Source organism: Ambystoma mexicanum, chromosome 5q (genome assembly GCF_040938575.1).
Source record: "Ambystoma mexicanum isolate Mex_15411 chromosome 5q, UKY_AmexF1_1, whole genome shotgun sequence".
Lineage (NCBI taxonomy): Eukaryota > Metazoa > Chordata > Amphibia > Caudata > Ambystomatidae > Ambystoma > Ambystoma mexicanum.
Window position 1 is genome coordinate 1,382,884,246 of NC_090933.1, and position 8,266 is coordinate 1,382,892,511.

Below are 8,266 nucleotides of genomic sequence, written 5' to 3' on the forward strand. Positions count from 1 at the left end.
TGGATGCAGTGCATGAGCCTGTGCAGCTGTGCCTTCACCTATGTCTAACATGAGTCCAGATGGAGGAACAAGCCTTTGCCTTGCAGTGAGCCTTCGGGAAGTCTAGAGAGTGGATGCAGTGCATGAGCCTGTGCAGCTGTGCCTTCACCTATGTCTAACATGCGTCCAGATGGAGGAACGAGCCTTCGCCTTGCAGTGAGCCTTCAGGGAGTCTAGAGAGTGGATACAGTGCATGAGCCTGTGCAGCTGTGCCTTCACCTATGTCTAACATGAGTCCAGATGGAGGAACGAGCCTTTGCCTTGCAGTGAGCCTTCGGGAAGTCTAGAGAGTGGATGCAGTGCATGAGCCTGTGCAGCTGTGCCTTCACCTATGTCTAACATGCGTCCAGATGGAGGAACGAGCCTTCGCCTTGCAGTGACCCTTCAGGGAGTCTAGAACGTGGATGCAGTGCATGAGCCTGTGCAGCTGTGCCTTCACCTATGTCTACCATGCACCCAGATGGAGGAACGAGCCTTCGCCTTGCAGTGAGCCTTCAGGGAGTCTAGACAGTTAATGCAGTGCATGAGCCTGTGCAGCTGTGCCTTCACCTATGTCTAACGTGCGTCCAGATGGAGGAACGAGCCTTCGCCTTGCAGTGAACCTTCAGGGAGTCTAGAGAGTGGATGCAGTGCATGAGCCTGTGCCTTCACCTATGTCTAACATGGTCCAGATGGTGGAACGAGCCTTCGCCTTGCAGTGAGCCTTCAGGGAGTCTAAAGAGTGGATGCAGTGCATGAGCCTGTGCAGATGTGCCTTCACCTATGTCTAACATGCGTCCAGATGGAGGAACGAGCCTTCGCCTTGCAGTGAGCCTTCAGGGAGTCTAGAGAGTGGATGCAGTGCATGAGCCTGTGCAGCTGTGCCTTCACCTATGTCTAACATGCGTCCAGATGGTGGAACGAGCCTTCGCCTTGCAGTGAACCTTCAGGGAGTCTAGAGAGTGGATGCAGTGCATGAGCCTGTGCAGCTGTGCCTTCACCTATGTCTAACATGCGTCCAGATGGAGGAACGAGCCTTCGCCTTGCAGTGAGCCTTCAGGGAGTCTAGAGAGTGGATGCAGTGCATGAGCCTGTGCAGCTGTGCCTTCACCTATATCTAACATGCGTCCAGATGGAGGAACGAGCCTTCGCCTTGCAGTGAGCCTTCAAGGAGTCTAGAGAGTGGATGCCGGGCATGAGCCTGTGCAGCTGTGCCTTCATCTATGTCTAACATGTGTCCAGATGGAGGAACGAGCCTTTGCCTTGCAGTGAGCCTTCAGGGAGTCTAGAGAGTCGATGCAGTGCATGAGCCTGTGCAGCTGTGCCTTCACCTATGTCTAACATGCGTCCAGATGGAGGAACGAGCCTTCGCCTTGCAGCGAGCCTTCAGGGAGTCTAGAGAGTGGATGCAGTGCATGAGCCTGTGCAGCTGTGCCTTCACCAATGTCTAACATGCGTCCAGATGGAGGAACGAGCCTTCGCCTTGCAGTGAGCCTTCAGGGAGTCTAGAGAGTGGATGCAGTGCATGAGCCTGAGCAGCTGTGCATTCACCAATGTCTAACATGCGTCCAGATGGAGGAACGAGCCTTCGCCTTGCAGTGAGCCTTCAGGGAGTCTAGAGAGTCGATGCAGTGCATGAGCCTGTGCACCATTACGTGAGGCACGTTTCCAGGTCTGGCGTGCCTGGGATCTTTTGTTTCCATTTCACCATATCTTCATTTCCTGTTTAGACTTGCTGCTGGAGATTTCCGGGAAGTGCTGGCAGTGGAGATTGATAAGAGCAGGGGAGATTCTAAGGCAGGTTTGCAGTGACTCTGGGGCAGTGGAGATTGATGTGACCAGGGGAAATTCCCAGGCAGTGTTGGCAGTGACTCTGGGGCTGGGGAGATTGATGTGATCGTGAAATTCCTGAGCAGTGCGGGGAGTGACTCTGTGGCTGGGGAGATAATCGAGAGCAGGGGAGAGTCCCAGACAGTGCTGGCCGTGCCTCTGGGACAGTGGCGATAGATGAGAGCAGGGGAGATTCCCAGGCAGGTCTGCCTGTGAGTCTGGGGCAGTGGAGATAGATGAGAGCAGGGGAGATTCCCAGGCAGTGCTGGCCGTGCCTCTGGGGCAGTGGAGATAGATGAGAGCAGGGGAGATTCCCAGGCAGTGCTGGCCATGACTCTGGGGCAGTGGCGATAGATGAGAGCAGGGGAGATTCCAAGGCAGGTCTGCCTGTGAGTCTGGGGCAGTGGAGATAGATGAGAGCAGGGGAGATTCCCAGGCAGTGCTGGCCGTGCCTCTGGGGCAGTGGAGACAGATGAGAGCAGGGGAGATTCCCAGGCAGTGCTGGCCATGACTCTGGGGCAGTGGAGATAGATGAGAACAGGGGAGATTCCCAGGCAGGTCTGCCTGTGAGTCTGGGGCAGTAGAGATAGAGGAGAGCAGGGGCGATTCCCGTGCATTGCTGGCCATGATACGGGGCAGAGGAGATAGATGAGAGCAGGGGAGATTCCCGGACAGTGCTGGCCGTGACTCTAGCGGATTGGAGATAGATGAGAGCAGGGCAGATTCCCAGGCAGTGCTGGCTGGGACTCTAGGGCAGTGGAGATAGATGAGAGCAGTGGAGATATCCAGGCAGTGCTGGCTGTGACTCTGGGGCAGTGGAGATAGATGGAAGCTGGGGAGATGGGTGCCAGGAGGAAAACACAGTGCCCTGAGTGGACTGTTCTTCCTGCAGGAGCAGTGTTCCACTGTACAAGGCACCCCAGGAATCCCAACTTGGATGCCCAAGTTCAGTAACAAGTGTAGGAGTACAACATAACATTACAAGTGTCAAAGCCACAATATTTTATTTCCGAGAGTCCCTGGACTTACATGACCCATGAGCAGGGGGAACTCGTAGCCATGGCTGGGAAGATGGTGCAGAGACTGCAGCCATGTTGGGGGAGGTGAGACAGTGAAAAGTCTGATTGGTTTGCAAGCACATCGATGCCATTAGGGACATGCATGCATGGTGTGTGTCTCTACCCTGGGCATAGCTACTGCCAGCGATGTGTAAAATGTTACCAATAAAGGCATGTTTCACCACTTGGGAACCAGAGCAGTAGCCACATGGGCACTAGTCACTAGATCAGTTATTAATATGTGTAATGAAAAGATCCGCTCATGGCCGTGGTCTGTATCACGTGGGCAATAGTCACTAGATCAGTTATTAATATGTGTAATTACAAGATCCGCTCAAGGCCGTGGTCTGTACCACATGGGCACTAGTCACTAGATCAGTTATTAATATGTGTAATTACAAGATCCGCTCAAGGCCGTGGTCTGTACCACGTGGGCACTAGTCACTAGATCAGTTATTAATATGTGTAATGAAAAGATCCGCTCATGGCCGTGGTCTGTATCACGTGGGCACTAGTCACTAGATCAGTTATTAATATGTGTAATTACAAGATCCGCTCAAGGCCGTGGTCTGTACCACGTGGGCACTAGTCACTAGATCAGTTATTAATATGTGTAATGAAAAGATCCGCTCATGGCCGTGGTCTGTATCACGTGGGCACTAGTCACTAGATCAGTTATTAATATGTGTAATTACAAGATCCGCTCAAGGCCGTGGTCTGTACCACGTGGGCACTAGTCACTAGTTCAGTAATTAATATGTGTAACGAAAATATCCGCTCAAGGCTGTGGTCTGTACCACTTGGGCACTAATTACTAGAGCAGTTATTAATACGTGTGATGAAAAGATCCGCTCATGGCCGTGGTCTGTACCACTTGGGCACTAGTCACTAGAGCAGTTATTAATATGTGTAATTACAAGATCCGCTCAAGGCCGTGGTCTGTACCACGTGGGCACTAGTCACTAGATCAGTTATTAATATGTGTAATGAAAAGATCTGCTCATGGCCGTGGTCTGTATCACGTGGGCACTAGTCACTAGATCAGCTATTAATATGTGTAATTACAAGATCCACTCAAGGCCGTGGTCTGTACCACGTGGGCACTAGTCACTAGATCAGTTATTAATATGTGTAATGAAAATATCCGCTCAAGGCCGTGGTCTGTACCACGTCGGCACTAGTCACTAGATCAGTTATTAATATGTGTAATGAAAATATCCGTTCAAGGCCGTGGTCTGTACCACGTGGGCACTAGTCACTAGATCAGTTATTATTATGTGTAATGAAAAGATCCGCTCAAGGCCGTGGTCTGTACCACGTGGGCACTAGTTACTAGAGCAGTTATTAATATGTGTAATGAAAAGATCCGCTCATGGCCATGGTCTGTATCACGTGGGCAATAGTCACTAGATAAGTTATTAATATGTGTAATTACAAGATCCGCTCAAGGCCGTGGTCTGTACCACGTGGGCACTAGTCACTAGAGCAGTTATTAATACGTGTGATGAAAAGATCCGCTCAAGGCCGTGGTCTGTACCACGTGGGCACTAGTCACTAGAGCAGTTATTAATATGTGTGATGAAAAGATCCGCTGAAGGCCGTGGTCTGTATCACGTGGGCACTAGTCACTAGATCAGTTATTAATATGTTCAAAGAAAATATCCGCTCAAGGCCGTCGTCTGTATCACGTGGGCACTAGTCACTAGAGCAGTTATTAATATGTTCAAAGAAAAGATCCGCTCATGGCCGTGGTCTGTACCACGTGGGCACTAGTCACTAGAGCAGTTATTAATACGTGTAATGAAAATATCCGCTCAAGGCCGTGGTCTGCATCACGTGGGCACTAGTCACTAGATCAGTTATTAATATGTGTGATGAAAAGATCCGCTGAAGGCCGTGGTCTGTATCACGTGGGCACTAGTCACTAGATCAGTTATTAATATGTTCAAAGAAAATATCCGCTCAAGGCCGTCGTCTGTATCACGTGGGCACTAGTCACTAGAGCAGTTATTAATATGTTCAAAGAAAAGATCCGCTCATGGCCGTGGTCTGTACCACGTGGGCACTAGTCACTAGATCAGTTATTAATATGTGTAATGAAAAGATCCGCTCAAGGCCGTGGTCTGTACCACGTGGGCACTAGTTACTAGAGCAGTTATTAATATGTTCAAAGAAAATATCCGCTCAAGGCCGTAGTCTGTATCACGTGGGTAGGTTGAGCCAAATTGTAAGCAATCGCGTGGTGCTGTATAACATGGCCCCAATGTCGGAGAGTGTTCCGGAAGATTCATTGTTATGTTAACTGAGTAAATGTATCTGACTGACCTTTCTAGGTAAGGCTCTTCATGTAAAACACTATGAAGAGCCTGACCTCTCTGCACGGGGCCACAGTTGGAATGGGGATACCCTGCCAGTCTCTCTGCTCATTTCTGCACAGCTGTATGGATATAAATCCTGTCTCTAGCTTTGCTGCCTAGAATTGCTTACTGTATGACTTGGTGAATGCTATGATGGTTCCTACACTAGGAGGTGTGTCTCCCAACTCTCAGATCAACTTGCAAGTCTTCCTAGACATGGGGGTGGTCCATGTCCAATTGCAGACAAGGAAAGAAGTTATATAGCAGTACAGATTGCAAACGGATTTAGTCTGTGCCCCTGACATGGGATGATAGAGGGTCCCTGCTAGCTTTCTAGTATGTTGCTTTTGTCTGTTGCTGTGATGTTTGCAAATACATGTTTTACAGAGTGAAACCTTCAAGACAAAACCCCAAACCTGTTACCATCTTTAGTCAAAAAATATTATGCTACAACCAGATCGGCTATGAAACGGCATACAGTGACCAAGAATCCAATGTTCCAAGAGGGATTTCATATATAGTGGATACAAACACAACTTTGTGTATAACAAGATCCACAGAGAAAAAGTGATATCCCACAACGACCTGATAGAAAGCAAACAGAAAATCCACAATCACTGTGTCCCCTTAATTCTCCCATCCCCAACTGAAACCAGACAGCTACCATCTTCAAAAACATGGTCCCGAAAGACCAAAGACTAACGGCAGACTTCTTGGATATCCCAGTACCAGACTTCAGACAGCAATGAAATGATTGATTGTCAAAGTCAGACTCGCAAACCAAGCAAAAGAACAGGGGACACAACCCTGCAAAAAGAAATCCTGCTCACACGTCCTAAAATCAATGGAACGCAAAGAAAACCAGTGTTCGAAGTACAAGGTTCTTTCACCGGCACATCTATAAATGTAGTGTATATGCAGGCATTAAATCCTCAACTGTTTTTTTCTACATTCTTGGAACTTGGCAGAAAAACAGCCAATAAATGATTATGCATTACCACAGTATAGCCCATAAGAATATGTGGCCTCATTATGAGTATGGCAGTAAGTGGTAAAGTTGGCGGTAACTCTGTAACTCCCAACGTTACCACTACACCTGTCAGGAATATAGTAGGTGCTTGCTGCAAGCGTCACATTAGATCCATTAGGCTCTGGCATTGGGGCGGGCGGAAGCCGCAAACTCATTACCCAGGTATCTTTGGGGCCGCGTGCGCAGGCAGACAGCAGCTGCATACAATCATGTGGATGCTTTTTAGGCCATCGCCAGCCTGGGCCAGGTGTGGATTATTGAGGATCTTAGCATGGGCGCCTGCGGCAGAAGCAAGGTGGAGGAGCTGGCGATCCACGGTGAATCAGAGGAGGGAGCATCAGGATATGGGCCATGAGGCGGTGACTTCCAGAGGCTCTGGTTCATTCAGCATCAGCTACATTGTCCAGGAAGTCCCTCTGGGCTCCCGGACTTCAGTTAAGTGCTTGCGCCACATTATTGGTTCCTTGGGCTTGTGTTACTAGGACAGGTACGGCTTTTGCTGCACAGGGTTGAATGGAACATCTGATTGAGCATATCCCCTTTGTTGAAAACTCTAAGACTGCATGTAGGAACGTGTGAGGGCAAACGCATTTCCAAAATTAGAATGTGTGGAGTTTAACACGTACACCAGCTAGTGCGGACAAGCTTGAAAACAGATTTGTTTTTGTTGCAACATGTTATGTGTTCATTTGTCATTTTATGTCATGCTTTGCCTATTAAGCCATGAGTCTTGTGTATCACGTGGGCAGGAGCCCAGCTGTATATCTCATTACGCTTGCCATGTTCATTCAATGTATCTAACCATCTTGTGCTCGTAATGCTTGTGGGTGTAAACTAGTTTTTTTAGGTTATTCATGTTGGGGAGTGAATGAAGGTGACATTCTGGAGAAATGCTAATGACTACATGTTTGAGTTCATGCCTAGATTTCAGGAGGGTGATTTCAGGATAAGGGTATTAATGTAATTTATGTGTCAGACAAGGTAGGCCGAGGAATTAACAAAGCAGGTTACAAGAATACGTATGGCATGGTATTTCAGGAGCTTTCCCCATTGTCCCCCTACCCATCCACTTTGCTACCCTAAACCTCTTACCAGTTACCATAACCCCCCCTTCCTATCCTGTACCTCCAACATCAGGAACCTGTGTCAACCACAGTGGGAGGGTCAATCCCAATGGCTCCTGTGGTTCGGAAGATGGTGTCCATGCTCTCTCCCCTTTAGTAGTGACATAATAATACACCCCTGGCATACGGAATATATATCACCACCTAAGCCAAATGGATGCGACTACTCCCCCTTTAGCGGAGGTATTGAAGGCCTTAAAAGAGATTCAGATGGAATTGGCACATGCTAGGCAGGAAACTATGGCTTTGAAGGCTCAGGTACATGGATTAGTGGCACAGGGGAGTCCATTGCAGATAACAGGTGCAGACGCTCTGTCAGGAACAACAGGACAATCTTCTACGGTCATAGTGCAACAACCAGGTAATTTCCCGTTAGCCTCTCATGAGAGATTTACAAGGAAACCCCAGAAATATTTGAAATTTTTGACACAGGGCCTCATTACGAGTTTATGAGTTTGGAGGTAGCCATGCCCTTAATAAGGCTGCCTCCAAACTCTGGTTCGGGTTCCCTGAGTGGGGAAATACTGGGCCATTCTGACCTTGGAGGGCCCAGTATTTCCCCATTCAGGGAACCCAGACCCGGACCATCCCAATTTTCATTTGAGCCCCCATAGGGCTCAATGGGAATGGGGAGCATGCTAACAATGGGCCCGTTAATGACGGGCCCGTTGTTAGCATGCTGGGCTGCTTGCGGGACCCGCTAAGGACGCCTGGTAAAACCAGGCGTCCTAAGCGGGTTGTTAGGGAGAATTCTCTGTTTAGGCTGAATTTCCTAACCTAGTGAGTCCCCCGGCAGCTTTGCTGGATTTTTGGGGTTTATTTTTTTCTCCTGCCAAGAGTGAGACTCTT